The sequence below is a fragment of the Mchenga conophoros genome, linkage group LG8 (genome assembly GCF_057382185.1).
Source record: "Mchenga conophoros isolate Kocher_MC1m ecotype Shallow Benthic linkage group LG8, M_conophoros_male_GT1.1, whole genome shotgun sequence".
NCBI classification, from domain to species: Eukaryota; Metazoa; Chordata; class Actinopteri; order Cichliformes; family Cichlidae; genus Mchenga; species Mchenga conophoros.
In genome coordinates, this window is record NC_140533.1 from 9,960,224 (window position 1) to 9,987,230 (window position 27,007).

General features: G+C 40.6%; 1 long non-coding RNA gene across 1 annotated transcript; it reads right to left on the reverse strand.

Annotated features, from left to right (window-relative positions):
- Positions 1-1,314: 1,314 nt before the first annotated feature.
- On the reverse strand, positions 1,315-5,136 carry LOC146568119 (uncharacterized). Its single transcript, XR_014893508.1, has 3 exons — positions 4,932-5,136; positions 3,672-3,806; positions 1,315-2,388 (listed from the first exon to the last, which is right to left on the reverse strand). It is a non-coding gene; the product is annotated as an uncharacterized LOC146568119 (long non-coding RNA).
- Between the last annotated feature and the right edge of the window lie 21,871 nt (positions 5,137-27,007).

Sequence of the window (27,007 nt, forward strand, 5' to 3'; positions counted from 1 at the left end):
GTTTTTATTTGAGACGTAATTGGCTGATGGAGCCACACCCCACCACGTACCCCATCGCCCAACCTAGGTCGGGGAGCTGTCCGACCTAGCCAACCCCCCTCCACCCCCACCCCCATGGGGGGAGGGGGAAATTGGCCACGACCACCTGCGTCCCCAGCCCATGGACCAGTGGCAGGAATGAGTTGGATCAGGGGGCCGTCCGCGTGGCAAGCGGGGAGGCGTAATTAGCCGATGGAGCTCCGGTGTGTCTCAGCCTCCCCTGCAGCCGAGCCACAAGCCACACACCGCCCCAGACGCACTTCCAGTTTACTTGCTGTGTGAACAACTAGCATGCTTTCACTACTCTGTAACACAACAGCGCCTGTGACCTCACAAGGTTAAACAAAAAATCCAAGTTGTCAGAACTTGTGTCTCCATCTTAGTGAAATCTGACTGAAGTCAGCACAAGTTGATAAAAGCTCATGTTGAATCAGGTCCACTTGAATTTTTTTTAAGTGTTTCTGCTTTACAGTTTACATTTAACTTTATCTGCTGCTTGCTTGTGAAAGCATTCGGTCACTAAATGGACCATCCAGGCTAAACTGTACTTTGTATGTTTATGATGAAATTTTAGCATTATTTCACACAAAGTGTTTACTATGCCGAAAGGCAGTAACAAATATGCTATATACACTGTAAAGAAATATTCCGTAGAAAAACAGAAAATGTCCTGGTAATTTTCTGCCAGTACATTTTCTGTTTTTTTACGGAGGTTTGACAGACCTTTCTGTAAATGATAAAACGGAAAATTCTGTAGATTTACAGTATACTCTCTGTACTATTTACGGACATTTCCTTCAGCTATAAAACAGAAAATTCCGTTTATTCACAGTATATTTTCTGTATCATTAACTGATATTTTCCGTTAATAGAAAAATTGAAATTTCTGTTTATATTACTATTTTCAAGCACTTCTTTTCACTGTAACTCATTAAATATAGTTCTTTATATCCTTAAACGTACATTTCTATGCAATTACAACCTAGTACACCATGTACTCAAAAATTCATAAATTAAAACTTAAATTAATTTGTGCTTCGTACACAACAACATTGGTACAATTAATGTTAAATATTCTTTTATTCTCCTTAACTCAAACACTATACTTAAATATAATGACAGCATCCATCTTGTCATAAAACTACTAAACAGCTGATACATGAACAAAATAACTCACAAGCTTTCAAATTTGAGCATTTTTATTTCCTTGAAATCAGGTTGCCCTCATGTAAATGTGTTTATTTACATTCATTCAAGTGGCTACCCAGTGTTTTCTTCAAACAGGACACCTGACAAACAAAAAATGTCATATTTAACGACATGTTCACATTTAATAATATCCAGAGTACCTTTTAGTTAGAATCACTGCCTTGTGGTAGTTTTGCCTCAGCCAAATGGTTAAGGTGTGGTTTACATCCATCTCTGTCCACTTATGATACAGTATACACATGTAGTCAGTTATAGCCAAACACCTTTGATTACTGAATTGCATTCACTTCATTAATGAAGTGAATGTAATTCACATTTGTGTGAACATTTGTCTGAGATTAACTCTTTGGGCTCTTTACCTTACAATATAACACACTTGAGTCAAAATTTGTTGACTGTTTAAGTGGTGCCACATGAATACAACTGAACAGATCTAAAGAAGATGTTCCTGAACTTTGGGTTTATTCGAACAGGACTGATGGATAACCACAGGACTTTTCCCCATATGATAACTACAACACATAATAAATTAAGACAGATTACTGTCCCAAACTTAAAGATAAAAGTGTATTTACGGGACTTGTTTTGTCAGTGAGGAGCAAAGTATAATTAGAAGTGCTTGTTCTGATGAAAAGTTAAACTGTAAACAGCAGCATAGTGAATAAGGATCTGTGTCCACGAATCCTCAGCAGTGACAACACTTAAACATCATAGTTCAAAATCCTTAATGCACACCTTTTTCTCCACGGTGTTCAAATTCTCTAAGCTGGTTAAGTAGAGGAAAAAGTCTGACATATTTCATGACCATTAAATGTTAGACAAGGCTCTGAAAACGAGGTTACAGTTACAAACAAAAACCTCTGCTTGTGCGCACAGACCCTAAATCACAACAAATAAGACAATAGTAAGACAAATTACTACAAAGTCTTGTTACCGCTCTTCATATAACAGTGTGACAAAGTCCTGAATGCAGCCTGCATGTTAGTACATCAAGGTCCATCTGAGCTTTAAGTAAAATACACTCAGCTTTTCCTTGGATTTTAAGAGTTGCTCAGTTCATACAGGAACTGCAGCAGTCGGAGTTAACGTGTCGCTGTGTTGCTCCTCCGTGTCAGCCATTGAGACTAGTCGCAATTTATTCTGAGGAAAAAAAGAGAAACAACAAGACATTTTTAAAAAGTTTGTATTTTTATAAATTTTTTTTACCTAGAGCATAAACAACATAAACAAAAAAAGGATTAGGGCTGTGCGATATGACGATATATATCAGATTACGATATAAAAATGTCTATCGTTTCATATTATACACTATTCTTTGTTTTGTGGTGTTGCAAAATAAACTGTTTACGGCAATATTTTTTTCATGGTTTTGATGGTCACTGTAGTTGCTATATTATTTCTTAAAGTTCTCTCCTTCTCTTATACTTAAAATAACCACACTATGGACGGACAAGTGACTGTTTTTACGCGTACTTTCGTTACCAACAATGCGGATAAAACCATCGTGTGGCTCCGCCGTCCGCTTGTTTATTTTCCACATAAACCTTTCACAATAAAGCTCAAGTTTCTGTTGAGACTTTTCAAACTAAACTGAAATGCTATACATTATTCTCAAACATAAAATTTCAGAATATGCATCAAACAAATGACCTCAAATAAAAACATCAAGTAACTATAAATGGCGCTTACAGTCACCACGCAGATGAAGGCACAGAGAATACCAGCATGGCCAGCAAGGATGAGGCAGAACCAGAAGGACCAGTCAAAAGAAATCGAGGACCTTATTGTTAAATGAGGGGCTACCTCTGTAGCATGGACATGGTTTGGTTATGAAAAGTCTGACACGCCCCAGAAAACTGTACTATGCAAATTATGCCACAAACTGGTCCCCACCACCACTCGAACACGACAAACCTCTTTAACCACCTACACAAGAATCACATGAAAGAGTTTCGAGAGAGTTTACGAATGAAAAGCAAAAAAGAGTCGTCAGGTGCTCAAAATAATCCTTAGACTCAAACGTTAGAACAGGCTTTTCCTTGCAGCACGCCGTCTAATAAATACTCAGAAAGAAAATGGCGGCCATTTAAACTCATGTCTAAAAATGTATAGTTTCATGCATCGGTCAAAACACTCGACTCCAGGTACACGACGCCCAACTGAAAACATTTCACATAAGTCGAGTTGCCCGAGAATCACAGAATTGACAGAAAATGCACTATTTTGTGATATATATCGTTATCAGGAGAGATACGTCTTATATTGGGATATGAGACTTTGGTCATATCACGCAGCCCTACAAAGGATTATAATTCACGTAGAGTTGCATACACATAACACCATTCTGTTGCAACAAAAGCAGTTTATAATTAAAGTAACATACATACCTTGAAAAACTAAATCAACCACAACATTAAACTCACCTTGTGTTTGTAGAGAAGGTGATCAGGGTTTTTCTTCATTTCCTGAGACCAGCTGCTCTGGATCATCACCAGCTTGTATCTTCATCTTTTTTTTCACTCGGGGAAGTCTTTCCTTTTCTTGGCCATTGCTCTGCACTGGAAAACCAAAGTGTGTGATCAAAGGTGAAATAAGGGATATTTTTCCACTGCAGGACTTAAAGTGCTTCAAGTAGTGATAGCTGTTGATCCATTTCTCAAATAATCTGTAAGGATCTGGATTTTTAAGAAAGATACAAATATCTCTGCTTATATTTGGCTAAAAGCTTGATATAGACAAGGCATATAGAGCCCCTGCACACCAGCACTGCGCTTACATTATAGTTCAATCAAGAAATAGTTATTATTGATTTATTATTGAATTTTTTTAGTAATAATTTTTAGTATTTAATCACATTAGCACAGTGGGGTGACAAAAATATTCCACATACAAGAAATGCTGCTCAGCATTTCATAAATTACATTTTCAACAAATGTTGGAGTAAAAACACAGTTACAGGGAAAATGCGTCTGTCTGTAAATATTAACTAAACATTTCTATGTGCTACAAAATAGACATACTGTAATTGTAAATGTGCTGAGGTGAAACTATACTTTCAATAATTTTACCACTACAGTCTGTTAACCACCGAAATAATCTATGCTGGTCAGCTAGCTAAAAGTCTTTACTTTAGCAGCCCAAATCAGAGGCTAACATTAGCATTTGCTAGCGTCAGCCAGGAAGGTCTGAGGCTTAAACTAGGGTTAGTGTAACTTTGCCTGAAACCCTTTAAAGTGTACAGTAGAGCCAACTGTAAAACACAGGTATTGATACAGTACTTATTAGAGTCCTAGAATAATTTCTAGAACCATGAAGTTCTCACTTTCCCAGTTAGCCACATCGCTGACTTTCGCTAATTAGCTAGTTAGCAGTCACAGCTGTGTAATACCCTGAGAGGCACAGACAGCTAACTATAATATTTATGAAAACTGGTTCAGCCACTGAAGGGCAAAACTGGTGGTATCACAGTAAAAATTATTTTAACATTAATTAAAATAAAGCTTAAGTCATGTTAAACCTAAATAACAATTATTTTAAAAAATGAGTCAGCAAAATATTCCTGACTTGTCTGGAGACAGCCGAAACCAGTTAACAAATAAATTAACAATTCTTTCTAAATAAAAACACGGAGTCTTTTGAAAAACATTATTTTAATAAAACGAAACATGAGTTTTAATACTTACCACAGAAATTTGAAGGCAGTTTCTCCAACTTCAGAATCCAAAATCCAGATGAAGCCTGAAAGAAGCCTAATGGCTGCTCTTGCGCTTACTTTTCCCTCCTTTTCAGGTTCTTTTTCCCACAATGCATTGCAGTAGTTGAGAAATACAGAAAAATACCTGTAAATGACTAATACGGAAAATTCCTTCACGTTTATACAGTAGATTGTACTGTATTTTTACGGATTTTTTTTACAGTGTATAGAATATAAAGGAGCAAAAGATGACCTGTTTTTTTCTTTTTGTCAAACTAAAAACATATCTAAGGCTTTAATAGATCTAATGAAGTATTTCCATCAAGTCTTGGTGGAGTGTAAACCAGTTTGGACTCTGATTGAATGTTAATGTTGCGCTGAGTTTACGAGCAACGAGTAATCAAAGTTGCCTGCTGTGGCCTTATTCTGGTGTCAGAGTGTAAGAATATTACCAGAATTTGAGAAAAGCAGTGCCTCAGGCAGGGAGCTCTAATGTTTACTCATTAATGTATTTGCCAAAGCAAATTAGTGGTATAAACACATTTTCTAGGAGACAGATGATGATAGAGGATCCTCTTCTGAGCAGGTGGCTGTGAAGACCGCTTCTCCTTCATCCTTCCCCTCATTGATTGTGTGCAACCCGTGGTGGTGCGAGGCAGAAGCACGGGGCTGTCAACCGTGATGATCGACAGAATTGAATTAGCCGCGATGTACTTAGTGGACACGGAAAGCAGATACTCTGTTGGGCATTTGTGATTAGATTGAAAATGGTGTCATCTCATTTAAGGCTCCTCCAAATGCCTGCTCCCTGGTCACCTCTTATGAATGTCAAAACTTGGTCAGTAGTTCCCAAAGCCAGTTGTAACTATGAAATATTTGTCTGAAAGGGAAACTGCTGAGAAGTAAGCGGAGTAATAAAAAGGTGGGATGCTGGTGGGTGACTTACAACACTGTGTTTTAAGTTTGAGACACACTCCTTCAATAGATTTACTCAAGGTTTTGATCCAGTTTGAATATCTGGGAGAAACTGGAAGAGATATAGACTCTACAGCTAATGAAAAATTTGCACTATAGGCACTAAACTAACCCTGGGGAAGGAACCACTAGAGACCAAAGACAGGGAACTAAAGAGTACACTCTGACCAAAACAACAGGGAAGACTGGGACAACATATACACAGGAGGGTGATTGGGGGAAGATGAGACACATGGGAAACACAGGAAGTAAATCATGACTAATGAGACAAGGGAAGTCAAACTCAACATAATGCACATGAGACAAGAGGCTATAACAATAAAACAGGAAACATAACTAATACTGAGACTGAGACAAAGACACCCAAACAGATCAAAGATGAACATAGAGACCAAACAGACACGAGACACTAAATTCATAAAGCAATAACAAGCCCATAACCCAGCGGTCCCCAACCTTTTCTGCCCCACGGACCAGTTTAATGTCCGACAATATTTTCTCAGACTGGCCTTTAAGGCGTCGCGGATAAATACAACAAAATAAATGATACGACCAAGACAAAAACTGGTATTTTGTAAATATAATAATAAACCCGAATTCACTCTGTAATTGTGTAACTTTATTAGCAGCGTCCTCCTGAAATGCGTCAACAACATTGAGAGTGACATCCTCCTCTCTGCCCGTTAATGCTCTCTGGTCGCTATGGTAACACGTAAAATATTTCTTTCAAAATAAGACACACAACTACAACACAGGAAAAGACAGAGTTAACGATTAAAGGCCCGAAAACCATAAATTTCACACCCGAGTCTCAACTCACGGTACTGGTGTACTGGTCCGTGGCCCGGGGGTTGGGGACCGCTTTGCCACTCTACAGCCTGGTGAAAACCAAAGCAAAGGATTCTATGCACAGTACACCCAAGGATTCATGAGTTTTTTTGCAGCAAAACAGTCTTTTTAACATGACTGTATATAAAATATGGTCGCCACAGTCATGTGTAAGTTTCTGAGCAAAATATGGATCTGAGGTAGATCTGACCCACTCCCTACATCTGTCTCTCTATGGGAACAGATTGTAGGTTGTGGTGGTTACCATTTGTGCCTTTATGGGACAGCAAACAGTGTAAATTAAAAATTGGGATACTAAAGCATTGCAGCACTGCTTGAGCATGTTGTTGCATCTTTAAAAAAGGTGAACATATGCCAGTTATCTGTTGTAGTTTGGGTCATTTCTTTTTTTTTCTATGAGAGCATTCAAAAACCCACTGAGGTTTGAACCACCACTGTGTGCAAACATCCGTGGGCTGCCTGTGTGAGGTCCGTTCCACAGCGCAGCCAATTTTCCAGTGTCATCCTGGTGACGGTTATTTGCAGCAGTGAGGGCTGTTTGTCCAGTCATGGAGCTGATATGGCTCTGAGGCAGCTGTTCAAATTAACTGTGATGTGTGAGGACTTAATCTAAACATGCTACTGTGATTTTTATAGAGACAAATGAACACTGTCAGGTCTGCTGTGCCAAGCGTTGCTGGTGAAACGTCGGTTTCCTTTGGTATGCTGATACAATCACCCTTAATGCGACAGCTAAATTTTTTTTAAATCACCTTTTTCTTTTCTTTCCCAACTTTACTGGCAGAGAAAGTAATCACTTTGAAGCTGAATGGAAATTGGATTCTGCTTGATTAAATCATACCGAACACATCAGAGGAAGCACTCGTCAAAACGCAGCAAATTGGCGGTCGCCTGAGAAGCGACGATTCGGGTTGAAGTTAATATACTGAACCACGTGGACGTGAGTTTAAGTTTACATTAATGTCCTCTGGAGAGCACTTCTTTGAATAGCGCAGATGCTTGTTTGTGGCTGTAGTTTTACTTCCCTTCTCCAACCTGTTTCACCTGAGAATCATCTTTGTGCATACCTGAGGCTGCGCAACGACTCCCGGCAGGAGACTTTGGAGAGAAAATCTTGGCAGGAGCTTCTGTCTCCAAAAACTTTTGTGGTCCAGTGCTTGAATTATTTAAAAGGGAAGTTAAGGCTGTGGATTCAAACTTTTTTTTTCTCCTCCAGTATTGGAGGAGAAGGCGGCAGCAGCAGAAGAGGAAGAGGCTGTTAAGGGTTTGTGCGATGGGTTTATTTTCTCTCAGCCAAGCCACAAGCTGGGTATCTGGACCAATAGAATAGCATTAAGCATTAGCCTGACTGCTGTCCTCTCCCTACTGCTCAAACAGATGTGCCATAACAATCATCCCATACGCACAGAGGGTGTGTGTTTGTGTGTGTGTTAGTGTGATTGAAAATGAAAATGATTCTGATAGGACAGGGTGGAACGAAAGGAGAGCAAATGGGTAAAGAGGAGCAAAGCAGAGGATAGCATATTACACTCAAACAGAGAATTTAGGACCTCCAACTGCCATCTCTGTCACCAATCACAGACCTATTCTCTCCTGTTTGCGCAATGCAACAGTCCAGCATCTCATTTGAGATGTACTACATCAGAGCAGCCTTCTACAGCCAGCCAAACGGACCAACCATCCAGGCCTTTGTTCCTGGACTAAACTGAAGTGTTTCCAAGCCAGGTCTGTGTGCTCCCAGTGGTGTGTGAAGGACTTAATGCTAGGATCCATTTCAGTGATACAGATGTTGCCATCGTGTAGTCAAGGTAACGGCCAAATCTGATGGGACTGATAAAGTGGCTGGACAATCGTAAAAGTAAGGCTTCTTTGATAGCATGTAGCAGAGAAAACAATTGCCATTTTTAGCACCGCTGTTAATGAGTGCTGCACAGACGTTGTGGCTGGTGTTGGTGCAGTGTTCACAATCAAAGGAGCACGTGTCCCCAACCTGTAGCCTTGGCTGACCCACTTCAGCTCTGTGCTGCACATTCACTTTCCTAATTGCCCACCTGTGGGCATGCTAATTGGCTTAGTACACTGATTTTAATCAGGGAGAGTACCACGATTAAGGCCCCAAGACTGCCTCCATGAAGTAAAGGCATGGCAAAAAACGTCAAAGAGAGAAAGGAAGGACTTTGAAAGGTGTTTGAAATGACTGTTTAGCAAATGAAAACAAAGTACTTGTGGCATTTTGAGCCACCTCGCATGCAAGCGAGTACTTAATGATCCGCATTAAAGCAGAGATTTATTAAGGAATCTGTAGAAGGCTATTAGCTACGCCTTTGATTTATTCATCGGGGGACTGAAGCAGCACAATAAAAATGGAAATAACTCCTGGCCTTTTTAGACTACTGCTCAAGGGAACACCCAAACAGAATAAGAATTTGGATCCAGAGGGTGTCTGTATCTTGTTGGGAGATGATAGCTGGTTAGAGGTTTCGGTCCATGATGGCATAATCAGTGATGGTGCAGGACTGCAATAAATTGACTCTGCTCCAATCCACTGTGCACAGAAGGTCCTAATGCAAATTGAATTATGTATAAACTTATTCATAATGCTAATTTTTCACTTTCTCTTTGCTTAATGAGCCAAACACAAAAGAATCTCTGATTTTTTTTATTTATTTATATAGTTTTTATAGGTATACATTTAATGTAGCAGAGGCAAATGCCCGATCTCCCTGAGCATTCGGTAACTTATCAGTCATCTGATCCTACTTTCTAACAGCTTTCTTGTTCTGTATCCAAACCCAAGCCTGGTTTTGCAGGTTTCTTTCTTCCTACAGTGCTTGCACACAGGGAACATGCCATTGTTGGGGCTCTCTCTGCATTATTGTTGGGTCTGTAGTGTAAAGCGCCTTGAGGCGACTGCTGTTGTTGTGATTTGGCACTATATAAATGAGTGAACTGAATTGAATTTCTATTAAAAAAACTGGAATAATGACTTTTCTGTTATAATACCTTTTTTCTTTATAAAGCATGACAGATCTCCACACTCTTTCAGTGAAGTGATTGCTTTTCAATACCTTAAAGATCAGCGTTGGCGGCTCTACAAAATGAACATTATTTTCAACACGTTTGGGGGCTTTATGATCTGGTCCCTTTCATTATTTATACGCTGATCAAAACAAATACTTGTAATACAATATGCAATTGACCGCAGATTAATTAAGTGTTGAGATCTTCTGCCCATACTAATTAGATTATACTTGAAGCTCCTTGTGTGTTTTCGCTGTGTGATTACATATTACAGCAGCTGCCGTTTCATTTACCAGTGAATATTTTCAGAGGTTATACGTCTTTTTTGTTTTGCAAAAGTCTTAGTCTGTATAATTAATTTGACTTTGGTTGCTGATGAATTTCCCAACTCTTTTCAACAAAATAATATGGATTAATTCTCAGCATGCCTTACACATCTCGCAAAACTCTTGATGAAAAATGCCAAAAAGGAACCTGAATGCTGTAAACTGAATTTTCTTTTAATGTTTGGTATTTCTTTAATAACTTTCTTTCTTTAACAACCGTTTTATATGCGATATAAAGGCACAGTGGTACTCTATTATTAAAGTAGCATATTATTGTGCACAGTCGGGTTTTTGGGGCAGTGTTACTGAAACAGCAGAAGTCTATAACACACTTTAAATTAACTAGTTTGGTCCTCAAAGCCAATGGCCTAGTCCAGCCTCGCCTAGAAGACCAACACAGCACCCACCTAACTTTAATGATAACTGTGATAAAGCTGACTTGGACTAGTGCTATGCTTAGTGCCGCTTTGAATCATTTAAGACGCTCTGGCTTTCTATCCTGAACCTTATCCAATGCATCATCACAAAAGTAATCCTTTCCAGCATCACCAATTCACTCCTTATAGAGCAATACATCACTGTGACAGGTCTCATCACTGAGCAAAGCAGAACAAGTGCTTCCTTTATTTCCACCCAACGAGATAACTCCCTGCCTTTAGGCTTCATGTTCCAACACTTCATAGAAGTTTTTTGAAATGCAGCCAGAACTCTGGTATTATGCTTTATACTCTTTCTGATCTTGTTGTATGCTAGGAAGTGGAAATTCAGACTTTGACATAGACTGCCATTTTTCTTTGTGTGCAGATTCAACATTTGACATACCGTACTATTAAGCTATTTTTTAGCATAGGATACAAAGCAGAGCTGTGCTTTTTTATTATCACAGCACATCCCAGCTGTTGCTTAATGTTTTATTAAAGTAATTCAGGCAGCGATTACACTGCCACCTTGAACTTTTAGGAAAATTGGTTGAACAACGATGGTAATGTAACTTCAGCAAAATTTTAAAAACATTTTAAAAAATGTTGGGGGAAACAATATGGAAATGATAAATCATAATTAAATAATAATTTTAACTTAGGCAAACAAATGCCTGGAATTCAGATCTCCAGCTCAGGCCTCAGTTAGGATGTTAAACGTACAATTAGAAACAGACCTGTATGGCTTGTCTGGAAGCGTTGCCAGGAGAAAGCTTCTTCACTCTTATAAGAACAGCACAGCTTAGGTTTGCAGCATTGCATCTGAGCAAACCGCAAGAAGAAAAACAATTTGGTTGGTGGAAGGGTGATTATTTGGGCTTATTTTGCAGCCACAAGACTTAGGCACCCTGCAGTCACCAAGTCAACTGTGAACTCCTCTGCGTACCAAACTATTCTCGAGTCAATTGTGAGGGTATCTGCCTGGCAGCTAAAACCTGGGTCATTAAAATAGGGCCGTGATCTCAACATAGTACGAGATCTACAGCAGAGTGGCTGAAAAACAAAAGAATCCAGATGCTGAGATGTCCGAGTCAAAGTCCAGAGAGACTTTAGGAGAGCTGTTCATGAATAAATACTTGCAAACTTCAATGAACCGAAGCAATGCTTCTGCAGTGGGGCTCATTTTTTATTTAATAAATATGTATTTGTTTATCTGTGGTTGTAATGTATTGACTTAATTTTAAGACATGGGATGGACTAGCTAATGTTTTATTCTGTCCTGATATGTAAGAGGATGTACTTTCATTTTACAACGACTGTATGCAGTTTGTTCATGTTTACTATACATTGGTAGCTCACTGCTGCTTTTGCTACCTGATTTTCAGTGTGTCTGTGCGATTTGTTTCTGGATAACAAAGACATGGTGTCATTTAGCTTTGCGATTGGCAGCGTTAACTCAAAATTTTAACTTATTTTCTCAAAATTTTGAGTTAGTAAGTTGAAATTTTCAACTTACTAACTAACCAAGAGAAAGAGGTTAAGTGTGAATGAAAAAAAAAGCAAGACGCTGGTTTAAACCCAGAGTAGGATTGATTATTGATTATTGTCTGACTTCTTTAGACTTTCTTGGTGGATGAATAATTTACTGATGATTTTCCAAGTCTTACTCGTCAACTTACTTTTTATGAAGCACCTCAGAACAGCCTTTTGAATCTTTCCACAACAAATTCCGCATTAGACAGTGTAGTGCACATGTTACATGTGTGTCAATCCCAGAGGACAGAGAAATACTCCATCTGTACATTCCCTGGAGTGTGTCTCTGCACTCTATGGCTCATAAAGGCTCTCTGCTGAGTCTATTGCTTCTACTTTGAACCTATACTCACACGTTCTTTTATGCAAGTACAAACAAACATAAAGTCTGTCCACCTTATATAGACACATGGATATTTCCATTTTCCCTTTGCCTCTGTGGAAATCAAAATAATAATTCTGTGTATATTACTGCCAGAAATGCCAATCCACACTGGAGTGAGCGCAGCATGTCCTGCGGGAGTACTGCCTCACATGGACATCAAAGCCAAAACAAAGAAGCTGGCATCCACGCAGGCTGCTGTGCTCCTCTATAGTTGTCTGTTATGTACAGTAATGTGGAAGCAGTTGCTCTCATGTGAGCATCCCACAGGGTATAAACCTAATTCTGCAACAATCACATGAATACTATGTTATCAGAAATCTTGTTTTTTTCTGGAAAATCAAGCTACAAGATACTTGGTGGACTTTGATCAGGATCATATTCAGTACACTAGCCCCAGGGGTAGAAGGACGACATAATGTCTTTATAATTAGTTATGGAGCTGAACGCTTTGTATGAAACTACTTGCTTGAAAGAGGAATAAAATAACACTTAGTATAATAAAAATGATCCATTTTATAGTATATTGTAGCCTTATATTATATAGATGTAATCAGTGCATCTTAGCAGGCAAGGAGCTTCACAGCAAAACATCCCAAAATCACAAATGTGCTAAAGAAAAAGGACACAGATATGCAAAATCCCATGTGGGCGCAGAAAAACACAACACAAAAGCTAACAAAGTCTGTCAGATTTTAGGCAAATTGCAGTATCTACGACAAACAATAGACCTGCAGTTTCAAATAAATGAAGGCGAAGTGAGTATATTTACACAGAACTACAAACTCTGGAGCGCCACGCAGTATCTGTAAGCCACTGTTAATGCAGATAAAATTTAATCAGCATTGCATTGTGAGTGCATGTTTACATATGCATATGCAAAATCCACATGGCTCTTCAAAGCCACCAATAGCTTGTTGAATAGGAATGGAGCCAGCTGCCCTTGGCTACACATTAATGTATGTGTACGCAAAGTACGGAAGTACGGAATTGTGTTAAAGAGCCATATCTATCTCTCAAACACCTGTGATCCACTCTCAAATACCCAATTCCTTTATGCACAGAAAAAGGAGCCCGAAATAAATTCAGAGAATTCATTCCAGTACAAAGTTTGCAGTCTGTTCTTTGGAGCTCACATCAATGACTATCAGACACGAGCTCCTGTGAGGAACTGGAGGAAATATCATAGTGTCACAACGCTCACATTCATTTGTGAAGAGGGATTTAAGTATAGCCTGATCAGCAAGACCAGATCCAGCTGAGCTTTTGGTTATAATTCAGAGGTCATAACCACTTTTTATTTAACAAAAATGCACAATTATGAAAGGATTCACAGCAGCATTTGGAAACCAGAATATTAATTGCAAAGGAACAAACAAACAAACACACACACGCACATGCACACACACACTTAAATTGCTGCCTATTCAAGCATACCTGCCCACCACTGATTTTGCTGAGAGATTAGACTAAGTAAACTGTAAATGCTTGAACTGACTTCTTTTGCGGGGGAAAAAATTACAGCAAAATTCTACACATACAAGGCAGTAATGTACACCTGAGTTGATTTAAAAAACATAAATTTAAGGCACAATACAGCGCCTTAAATTTATGCCCAAAGGTACTACATTAGGAAGGGGGTGTCAGCATTTTGAGTTTATTTTGTACTTTTGATTTCTTATGATAGATTGGAATAAAGTTAAGTTCTTGTGTTATTTTCAGTTAGGGCTTAGTCTAGTCAATGCTATCATCCATGTCTCTTTACTCATGAGTGTTTGTCTGTTCTCTGTGTAAGTTTCCCTTATCTGTTCCCATGTGTCTCTCCTTGTGTTCCGTGTCTCCCCAATCTGTCATGCATTTCATGTCTGCGTGTATCCATGTATGTTTCCTCTGCCCGTCATGTCTCGTTCCTTCTTTCTCATGTCCCCTGTCATTCAGTTTCCCTCTCCCTCTCTTGCTCCTTCTTGTGTCAAGCTTGTGCGTCCCGGGGTATGTCTCTCCATGTTTCCTGTTTTATTTTGAAGGTCTTGTGTTCCATGTTCACTGTGTTTACTTTTGCTTCCCCTGTCATGTTCATTTGCGTCTGCTGTGTTTCCCCAGGTGTTTCCACTCTGTCTCCCTCTGTTCAGTGTCGTGTCGCTTGTGTTGTCTTGTGTCGTGCTACTTCAAGTCTAACGGTCCATATCATAGTTTTCATGTTTAGGTTTTAGTTCAGTTTTTCCCCAGTTTGCCTTGCCTTGTTTTCTTTTGTTGATATCAGCCTTAATAAACGGCTCGCTTTTTGTTATACTTCGTTTTCTCTCCCGTATCTGCTTTGGGTCCACTCCTCTAACTCATGGCTATCGCGGCCATGACGGGGGGTACACGTAGAATATATTATGTGTAACCACTGTTAGGTGAGAGTATTGACGTGGTGACCAAATGCTGAATCTGTCTACTAAGGTTGACATCATGCTAATACTAGTGCAAAGTTAAAAGCAGGACTGGCAGCCTGTACGCTATCACCTATGTTGCAGTCACACTTGGTAACAGATTACAACACGAGCAAAATAATTGCAACTGTGTGCAATGAACTTGTTATCTTTTTGCCTTTGAAATGGTTGCTTTGAAGACGGGGGATCAGGTGTGCAACCACTCGCAGTCAGTTGCCATCTTCAAAGTGACCCTGGTGCATCAATATGTCAATATAATGGCAATAAGGCCGAGTATGTCTGTTAATTAGTTTGCGATTGAATGGGGTTAAGTTGGCAAAGTGCAAATTTGGTGGCGTTTGAGCGTATTTGCCTTAGAATATATAACATAAAAAATAACCTGCTTGCATCAACAAAGCATAAAAAACATATAGATCACCAGATACTTTATTCAATGCTAAAAAACAGAAGAGAAACAAATTAATTACTTTAACTTTAAACTGAGCTGCTGATCTGGCCATGTTCTATAAACCGGTTCAGCTGACTCATATTGTGCAATCATTTTCTCTATATTCATGGATTTAAACTGCTTAGTGTTCATGGTGCGTTCCCTTGGTGATTCCACAGTTTCTAATACACACACACACACACACACACACACACACACACACACACACACACACACACACACACACACACACACATACAACATACAATACGTTGCATTGTTTCCTCCCTCACAACATGGAAAAATCCTCCGCTTTTTTAAGTATATCGCATTGTGATCCTTAACATGTCACTTCCACAGCTTTTCCGTCATATTAACATCTCCCAAAAAACACTTCAGATGTGCTTCGTGAGACTTTCCCCCCCTAATTCTCTTGTGTTTTATTCAACAACCGTTGTGTTTTGTGTACTATTGTATCTTTCTTTGCTCATATTGCAGTACCAAGTTCAGGACCACCATGATGACCTCATAGCTCACAACAACTCTGACAGGGCAGGATTAAAGAACAATAACCAAATTTGGTTTTGACATTGTGACTGTAGCTCTCCAGTGAATGTCGCTCCACCAGCCCCTTTTTTCTTTATCCAAAAATTGACAGGAGTCCTTGATATAGTTTTTAAATATTAACTCACAGTATGCCTGTTTTGCACATTTGTAACTGAATCCAGAATTATCAAAGGCTTACAAAGTTCAGTTCAAATGGATGCAGAGAGATTGAGAGCTTAAAGAACTGTGGCTCCACTCTCCTCTCACCTAACTTCCTGTCTCTACCAGACTATCAAAATAAAGGTTTTAAGCATAAGAAATCAAGTTACAAACATATTCCATTATTCTTAATATGTCAATCTGTATTACTTCCAATATCTAAGCAAGTGAGCCATAACTTAGTTTGAATTATTAATCCAAATTATGTTAATCATATAAACTCCACAAACTGCATCTAAGGCTCCTACAGTGACAATTAACTGTTGAAAATCTTCATAACTGCTAATCTATTGCCATGTCGGTACACAGAAATTCACATTAACTTCTTGTATTCTGAATCCTGCCAGAACTTTATAGATATGAACCATAAATTCCTCATAAATAGTGACGTAGTTGCTGCATGACAGAGATTTAACTGCAATATAAACACTACAACCATATGGCAACCAACTGACTCGTACTGATTGCAATATGTTGGCAACCTGTCTGCGTTAATGAGTTAGATAGCAGTTTGTAAACCTTCATCAATCTGAGTGATTGGTTGCTACCTACCAGGTAGTTAGTCTGCAACTAACTGCAATTAGTTGTCAAATTCAAAGAAATTCTATACATTTATATGGTTATACAGTTTTCGTCCTGATCGTGGAACACTGGACCAGCTCTTTATCCTCTCGAGGATACTCAAGGAGGATATGCATGGGAGTTTGCCCAACCAGTCTACATGTGTTTTGTGGACTTGGAGAAGGCATTCGACCGTGTACCTCGGGGGGTCCTGTAGGGAGTGCTCTGGGAGTATGGGGTGTCTGGCCCATTGCTACGGGCCATTCAGTCTTAAACTTAAACGGTTGCAAGAGCTTGGTCCGCATAGCCGGCAATAAGTCTGGCTTGCTCCTGGTGGGTGATGGGCTCCGCCAGGGCTGCCCTTTGTCGCCGATTCTGTTCATAAATTTTATGGACAGAATTTCTAGGCGTAGCCAAGTGGCAGAAGGCTTTCACTTTGGTGGTCTCAGGATCTCATCTCTGCTTTTTGCAGATGATGTGGTTCTGTTGGCTTCATCAGGTGATGACCTCCAACTCGCCTTGGAACGGTTCGCAGCCTAGTGTGAAGCTGTGGGAATGAGAGTCAGCACCTCCAAATCTGAGGCCATGGTCCTCAGCTGGAAAAGGGTGGAGTGCCCACTCCATGTCAGGGACGAGACCCTGCCCCAAGTGGAGGAGCTTAAGTATCTCGGGGTCTTGTTCACAAGTGATGGGAGAAGGGAGCGGGAGATTGACAGACGGATTGGTGCAGTGGCAGCAGTGATGCAGACGCTGTGCCGGTCTGTTGTGGTGAAGAGAGAGCTGAGTGTAAAAGTGAAGCTCTCAATTTACCGGTCGACCTACGCCCCTACCCTCACCTATGGTCACGAGCTGTGGGTAGTGACCAAAAGACGAGATCGCGAATACAAGAGGCAGAAATTGGCTTCCTCCGAAGGGTGGCTGGCCTCTCCCATAGAGATAGGGTGAGAAGTTCAGCCATTCGGGAGGGGCTCAGAGTAGAGCAGCTGCTCCTCCACATCGAAAGGAGCCAGTTGAGGTGGTTCGGGCATCTGACAAAGATGTCCCCTGGGTGCCTCCTGGGTGAGGCATGTCCCACTGGGAGGAGGCCCCGGGGCAGACCCAGGACACGCTGGAGAGATTATATCTCTTGGCTGGCCTGGGAACGCCTTGGTGTTCCCCCGGATAAGCTGGGGAGAGGGAGGTCTGGGCTTCTCTGCTTGGGCTGCTGTCGCTGCGACCTGGCCCCGGATAAGGCGAAGAAAATGGATGGATGGCTCTATACATTTATCAGTCAACCACTACTTTTTCCTAGTAGTAGGGAGATTGCTGTCCTAGCTTTACTCTAGTGTGACTGTAGCTCAGGTGGCAGAGCAGGTCAGCCACTAATCAGAAGGTCGGTGGTTCGATCCCAGGCTGCATCCTGGCTGCATGTCAAATATCCTTGGGCAAGATACTAACCCCATGTTTGCCTACTGGTGGTGGTCAGAGGGCCTGGTGGCGCCAGTGTCCGGCAGCCTCGCCTCTGTCAGTGCGCCCCAGGGCAGCTGTGGCTACAATGTAGCTTGCCATTGCCAGTGTGTGTGAATGGGTGAATGACTGAATGTAGTGTAAAGTGCTTTGGGGTCCTATGGACTAGAAAAGCGCTATACAAATGCAGGCCATTTACTAAGATGTGATTAACATTGACTCTTTGTAGAGAACATGAATAAAATCTGAATACAGTTTCTGTTTAAATATTTCAGTCAGGGCCGAAATAATGTACAGACTAAGCGACTGATCAATATCCCTATCCCTAGTGTGGTTTAATGAACATGTTTAGACTTCTCTCTTGAACTCAGAGTCCAGGATTCACTGTCTTTGTAATGAGCACCATCAGCATGATCATATAATCCCGATCAAACACTCACTTATCCTCCTGCATGATATACGGGCAAAGGGAATGTGGGGCAGAACGGAAACTTGGCTCCAACAGTGAATACAAAACAGCACGTGGGTTGAATGGTAGAAAAGTAGGGCTATGGGGGTTGGCCGTTTTCTTACTTTTCTATCCCTCACATGAGTAGCGCTTTGATCAGCAGCAAAGTTATCTCTTTCAACCCTCCATCTTTTCCTTCTCCTGATCGTCATCTGTCATTACACTGTCAGTCATCGTTGTGTTATCAAGCGACGATTGCGTGCAGATAGCCTCTGTAACAGGGCAGCCCTTAGCGGCTGGAAACACAGTGAGACAGACCAAGGCAAGTGTAGTGGAACAAAGTATTTATTCGCTATACGGCTCTCCTTACAACAATTAACTTGTCGAGCTTCTTCACAGCACAAAAATCCATCCTCTAATGACAACTGGCAGCCTTAAATATGTTCAGCTGTCACAGACTTAACCATTATTCCACTCTCAGGTAAATTCTTAAATCCCAACCTTCCACCACAGTATACAATATATCAATAAGAATAAATAAATACATAAATACATTTTCACATTTACATATTAATAAATACTTCACACTTTAATGTTACACCAAACCCAATATTATAAAAACCCAGAAACCCAAGCACAAAAAGATTCACCACACTCTCTTTACCAATGGTCTCTCCCGGAACCTTTAAATGGTGTCTGGACCCCCGGGGAAACATTTGCCCAAACACCTTGAAGAGGACACAGGCAAGAAAGGTGAGTAATCATTAACTTACAAACACTTATTTGCACCACTTTTATCCCTAGATTTCACACACACACATTTGCATTAGTTTTCCTTATTGGTAAACCTTAATCACAATCTCAATCACCATTCTTCTCTCCTGACAGACAACCACCACATTCCTTGACGAGGAGCAGCTGTGCAGGATCTGAAATAAGGCTACCAACTGATTTTAAAATTCCCAATAAATAGACAATAAATATTTAAACTGCTTGTGTGCAAATCCATGCTTAAAGTGCAATGCTCATAAAGTGCTTGATAAGGTGCTTTTAATAAAGTGAAAGGTGTGCTCTAAAGTGCTATACAGACAATACAATATAAATAAATGCAGTAAGGGAGTCCTCTTCCTTACAGCCTCAAAGTCACCTTTATCGTTGCAGATCAAAGTCGCAGTGAGCGACTGAAGACCACTGACTGATGTTTGTGGCCCTAAGAGTTAAAACGCTTTCATTGTGTCGAAGAAGTGACTGATAGCAAGAACGCACCACCTTCCTGGTGATTGCGCTGCATTTCATCATGCGTGAGCTTTGTTAGTATCAGTTAAACAGCAGCAGACTTGCGCATAGATTTTAAAAGTTGAAATGACAATTGCTGACTGACTGGTTATGGGTGTTTTTTGAATCTCGAGCTGTCAATAACACTGTGGCAGGTCTCTGACTCGCGATGGCTGTCTATGGCAGGAGACATCACCACACTCCTGCATCAGTTAAGGACAACTGCAACTCTATGTAAACTGTTACATTGTTCTGCTGCCAAGCAAGAATCACAATTGAGATTTCACCACATCCCTTCTCACAAAGCATTTCTTTATGTTTCTGACACTGTAAATTCAGGCATAAAGCCCCTAATCCCTTTCTACCTACATCCTCTCCCCAATGGAGGAGACATACAGCAGATACAAGAGGGATTTAAATGCTGACGTTGAGCAATATTGTCTGCAACATCTGTATGTGCTTACTATCGAAGTGCACTGAACATCACAAAAAGGATTTAATATGCATGAGACCGGAGTATTGTGCTTAGAGGAGGAAACGGCATTTCTTCTGTTTCAGAATAAAAGAAAAGAAATAAATAAACACACCAAGTTTATTACCTAGTACACATAAAATTTTAAAAATTTTTTTTACAGTGAGATCAAATCCCATCAAATTTTCAAATCTTTACATTACAAATTTAGACAAAATTCTAAATTCCGATAAAATTCAGAGTAAAAAAACAACAATTCTATTCAGTTTTATTTATGTAGCATCAAATCACATGTACAGTAGTCTCAAGGAGATTTATTATTTTCAAGAAAAGACTCAAGAATATTACAGAAAAAAAAACCAGAGAAAACCCCAACAATCAGATGATTTGGCGACAGTGAGAAGGAAAAACTCCTTTTTAACAGGAAGAAACCTCTGGCAGAACCAGGCTCAGGGAGGAGCAGCCATCTGCCGCATCTTATTTGGAGTGAGGGGAGGAAGACGGGACAAAAAAAACATGCTGTGGAAGAGAGCCAGAGATTACTAATAACTTGTGATTGAACCATACTCAAAATCACATTTAGATGTGAAAGGTGAAGTTAAAAGCATGCAAGAGATTAAAGGAGCAAAGTGGGAGAGGAGCTCCGGCAGATTCCCAACGCAATATCTGTTGAGAAGAATGCAGTAATAGAACAGCATGAATGCTGTGCAGAACCCTCAGTCTCTAAGGCCTTAATATGTGTATGCAAATAAAATCAAGGCCGCTTCTCACACTTCTCATGCTATTCCACGCACATGACCTACACTTCCTTCCTGAATTTTGATTAATGTTTTCCCACATCTTGGTTGATTTTGTGGCCACCAGACACATGTGCTCTGCTGCAACTAGTTGATTATGCGGCCTTGATCATTGATTGGAATCGCTCCCACTCACGGGTCTCTGATTATGTCGGGAACAAACTTGGAAAGATACATAAATGACGTAAGCCTTCCTCAAGAGATTTTACCACAGGAAAAAAAAGGAGAAATAAATTTGCTGAATTTTTACTTCTCTGGAAAACATAAAGAAGCATCCACCTGTTGAATGAGGTTAGTATGAAAATATTTTATGTGCACATGTACTGGAGAGGCAACAACAAGACAACCCCTAAAAAAGGGAACGGTTTAGCAGGTGGTCGCCACGCACCATTGTTCTCTCCTGATCCCAGGTGACTGATGTTTCTCTAGTTCAGATTTTTTCTATTCTAGTTGCTGTTATTAGCATGAAGCAGCACTTGCAGAACATTCTGGTTGCACGGGTAGTCCAGCTCTTCCAGGATGGCACATCCAATACATGCTCTTTGTTTTACTGTGTCTTCCAGCACAGGCTCAAGAACATGGAGGAGATCATGGGAGACAGGCCATTGCACAAGGAGAGCTGACAGAGCCGTGAAAGGGCATTAACCCAGCAGCAGGACCGGTATCTGCTCCTTTTTGTGAAGAGCAACAGGAAAAGACTGCCAGAGCCTTCCAAAATGACCTCCAGCAGGCTACGCATGTGCTTCCTTTAATCTGGTGTAAGATTTGAGTGGAGAGAATACAACTTTGCCACGTAAGCCTATCTTACATGGCAAAGCCCTCTAATAGACTGCAGCATTTGACATGGGAGTACTCAACTAAAGACCTGTTAATTAGAGCTATAGAGCAACAGGCGCAGAGCATACCAGTAACCTAATTCACTCCTACTCCTGACGAGATGATGATTATGAAACTGTTGTGACACAGTGTGGACCTTTGATGGAGAGCCTGAGTGTCAAAAGGTATCTCCAGGCAAGCCACAAGACTAATGGTACTCAAAGCTTTCTAGCGTCTGTTGGGATCTTGCTTCTAATCTGACTTCTGTTGACCAGTCATGTTTGAGCAGGCTTTGGCTGCATGCAGGTAAACAGTTGGTGCAGAGGAAGAAGGGCCTGCTTTTGCCAGAATGCAGTGTCAGAACTATTGGCTATTGAAGTCTTAACTAAATATCTGTTTTTCTGTTTAAAGCTTGAATGTAATTTTCCTGGTGCTGTACTCCGGTCTGTGTGCTGGCCTTAGTGTGGATTCCATTTTTAAGCATTTTATGGCAAAGATGGACTTGATTATGTTAATTTTATTACTCGGAGGTTACGGTGAACTCGGGCCAAGTGAAAATACATCTGCTGAAGAAAAGGAACCCACCGTGTTTACCCTGGAGTCTCTGCTGGAATGGTTCAACCATTTCTGCTGTAGGTGTCAGAGCCATCCCGCTGGTGTCAGGTGGGTTATATTTCACAGGTTAACCTGATAACCTGCCAACAACCCTCTCAGGATTTGCTGTCACATTCAATTACCTCACCTGAGTGGCTGTGTGTTTGTATGTGAAAGCAAGAATGGAGCGGGGAAAAGCCAAGCTGGAGAGACGGGACACGGCGGTGAAAGGAAGGAGATTGATGGGTGTTTGTGCGCTTGTGTATCTGTTTGTTTGCCCGTTTCTTGCTTTCCGTGGGTATGAGCATGTGTCGCCCGTGCGCGTGCCAATTCTTGCGCGGCCCCGCCTGCACAGTGCACAGCCAGCCGTATGCAGAAATGCTGTAAGGAAGTTAATGTAGATTCCCCTCCGGTGGCTTTGAAGTCACTCGTGTCAGCCTCGTCACATTGCGACTCATCATCATTCAGCCGTGTGTTCGCCCTGCACTGGTTTATGAAAACCACCTTTCTCACTTCACATCAAAGAGCTACAACGTGGAAAAACTGATCAGGAGCACCTCTGATAGTGTGTGACAGTGAATGAGAGCCACTTGTTGGAGTAATCATGCGCTCGGTGTCAAGGAATAATTTCCAACATTTACAGAATCTCTTTGATGTGAGCTCAAATTTATTTGAAAACTTCATCAAACGCTGTAACCGGATCTACCATGGATACGCAAGGGGCCAAGGTCCTGATAAAAGAATTAACAAAAAAGTAAACTTTAATAAGTAGACAGTAATTATATATATATATGTATATATATATATATATATATATATATATATATATATATATATATATATATATATATATATATATATATATATATATTAGGGGTGCAACGATATTCGTATCGATATTGAACCGTTCGATACAGTGCTTTCGGTTCGGTACGCATATGTATCGAACAATACAACATTTGTAATTTATTTTATCAATTTTCCTTCTGACGATGCTGTCTGTGTTGAGCGCTCAGTGAATCTGCGTTCGACTACTCCGCCTAGGCTGCACTGTCCAGCGCAGATCCACTGAGCGCTCAACACAGACAGCATAGTCAGAAGGAAGAGCGCAGGGCAAGCTAGCGAGACAGAAGTTAAGCTCTCCTTGCAACAGGCAAATTGAACCTCATTCAGATCTGGCGTTTGGAATTATTTTGGTTTTCATGTGACGTATGACCCTGAAGGTAAGCGAGTCATGGACCAAAGTAAAACAGTATGTTGGATGTGCCATGCAATGCTCAATTACATTGGTGTGAACTAGTGTGTTAGCGCAGTTAGCTCGTTAACGTGTTGGCCGTCTAGCCCCATGCACGGAGCAATCGGCGGTAGCTCGTTAACGGAGATTTGCCGTGTTGTGGCGTTAAGGTCATTTCAACGAGATTAACCTGAAAGCACTAGTGGGAACACAACGAATATGACTGCACATTTACGCCGACATCATCCTAGTGCAAAGACAAAAACAACAAGCATGCTACTAACTTTAGCCGAGTCATTTAGACAGCTGTTAGCACATGATTCTCCTTATGCTGCTGAGAATATAGCCCAGAAGAAGCTGATAGTATAGCTTTTATTTTGGAAAGAGCCATTTCTCTGTAATAAACTCTCTTTTCCAAAGATGAGTGATTCCTCAATCAGATACAGGGCTTGCAATATCGCTAGCCCGACGTCCCGGGGCTAGCGATTTTTTCAGTCGGGCTACCAAAATCTATCTCTTCCCTGCCCGTCGGGCTATTGTAGGAAAAATATATGTCAATGCTTTTGCATTCTTTCAGAAATGTAGCTGGGTAATTATGTCATTGGCATCGGTGAGCCACTGTCAATATGTGACATATTGAAGTCGCGTTTGAATTTGCGCTTGTTTTTTGCTTTCACTTTGCAATCGTGCGAACTGTGTATAGAGAGCGACAGCACTGATCTGTGAGTGATGATAATTTGTGCACCAATTCCTCTGACATCGTCTTATTAATCGTTAGCTTACTATGCAAACATGACAAGTGAAATCTCCCGCAGCAAGCTTAAACATGTGAGAGGTTGATCGCGCAGAGAATCGCTGAGCTTATGTGAGTGAGTGTGTAAAAGCATTTCAGTTCTGCTGAGCCAAATAAGACAGGTCAGGGTGAAGAAGTGACAGCCAAAGAAAAGCTTACCACAAAACGGAGAAGTTATGACAAATCAGACTATAAGGCAAAAAGAAAGTGCAGCTTTATGGTTTCATGGACAAAAGAATTTCTGTGGCTGCAATATGATGAGCTAAATAACCAGGGCTGCACATAAGTGGTCCGCAGGTGCGCATTCGCTGTCAAAATAAAAAACACGCACAAGGGTTAGGGTTAAATTTAAAAACTGTACTTTTGAGTTAAAATATATATTTATAATTTTAATAAATGACAAATTAAAAATGCATGAACATTTTTTTGTATCGAAAAAATATCGAACCGTGACACCAAAGTATCGAACCGAACCGTGAATTTTGTGTATCGTTGCACCCCTAATATATATATATATATATATATATATATATATATATATATATTAGACAGCAAATAAATTAAGCTGTAAAAAGAATAATGTTTCCAGATGCAACACATCTCCAAATTGATTTAAGAGAAGATTAAACAATCGTCCTTTTTAAACTAGCATGTAGAAATGTGTGCACATGCCTATGTTAATGAAAATACTTAATCAGCCAATCATGATGTCGGACCAATAAAATCCTGCAGATAGAAGTCAGGAACTTCAGAGGGAGGATACATGAAGCTTCAGTTGTGACCCCAAAACATTTGTTTCCATAAACAGCTTCTCGTACGCACGCCGTTGAGCTCCCAACTTTAATAACACTTGTGTGGATCCTTCACACCCGCTCAAGTGTTTTCAGTTATTCCGGCTAATTACTTGATGTCACGGTGCTCAGTATATTGAAAAGTACAACTTGTTCTATTTTGATTGGTAATATGCAAACTAGAATATGGTTCAGGGAGACGTCAGTCAAGCGCAGTCGGCTCAGTCAGGAGAAGCTGTCTTATTAGACATATTAACTAAAAAGGAGGGTTAAGAACAACAACAACAACAAAAATCTCCATCCTGCGCACAGTCAGTGTTCCAACTGGCACAATGAGCCACATCGTGGTTTCTATTCACAGCATTTTTTGGCACACTAAGCAGCACATGCCAATAACATTTCCACTGTGTGCAGCTGTTCGAGTATCATCCATATTCATCTTCTGCCACCTCATATTCCACTGGCATCTCTGCCCTTGCTACAATATCAGAAGCTGTGCTCCAGCATACTGTGGCTTACTGAGCAGTCAAGCTAATAGGCTAACTGTCTGTTCCTTACTTGGGGCCACGGTGGTCTTGTTTTCTAAATACCAGTGCAAGAGAAGCAGCTGCTGGTGAAGCAAAATTAGACAGTTGGCCCTTTGATCGCAATAAGTCATAAAATAAATATTGTTTTTGCTTTGAATCAGAGTCATAAACAGAGTATCCTAATTACATTCTTTACAGAGTATTTATTCTGAAATATAGAAAAACATAAATCGCAGTATGTTCAAATAAATACCCCAAATATTATGTACAGCTACAAGATAATGGCAGTGAAAATAATCCAGGTGTCACAAGTAGGAGTGATTTCCTGTGGTTTTCTATGGTGCATGTTGGTGGAATGAATTACTCAATGTGCTGCTGTAACTCTCAAGCACATGATAGAGACTCAAGAGAGTCAAGCTCCACACCCACAATGCAATTGGCCTTGTAGTTTTTGTTTTTCCTGAGTCTGCTGATGTCTGAGCATATTTTCAAAGACCTCAGCAGCTATAACAGAGATGGCTTTAACCTCTTGTTGAAGGCATTTTGTTTTTAGTGAATTGCAGATTGTTGTCAGTGTATTTGTAGTCATTCACTACTTTAATACAGACCGCATCGATGGAACGAAGGGGGGGGGGGAACACTGGTGTTCTGGTCTTCCTCAAACAGTGTAGCTGGGTCATCAGAAAACTCCTTAAGGTGCCTGATCTCTGTGCAGGGCAAGGAGAGGGGGACACAGGATGGCACCTTGCAGGACTGTGGTGATATTGATCCGATGTGCAGTGCTACAGGCGCACGCAGTATCGTCTGCTAGGCAGATAGTTAACTATCCAAGTCACTAGTGACACAGCCACCTTAATTGCTTTCAGTTTATTAACCAGGACAGCTGGTCTGATGGTGCTGAAGCGAATGTTGTCCTCAGCTCCAAGGGTGTCCATCTGTGGCTTGACCATGAGATGGAGCTGGTTGTATTTCTCCAGGGTCTTCATGATGTGTGATGTCAGTGTCATGAGTCTGCAGCCCTTAGGGCCACAGTGGGGCAAGATGTCTTTGACACAGGCAACGAATGGACCCTTTGCAGATTCAAGCTCATGTTGAAGATGTGATGAAACGCTCCACAAAGCTAGTAGGCAAATGTTTTGACTGTCCATCTATGTATTGTATTTACTGGAACAAAAGTTTCAG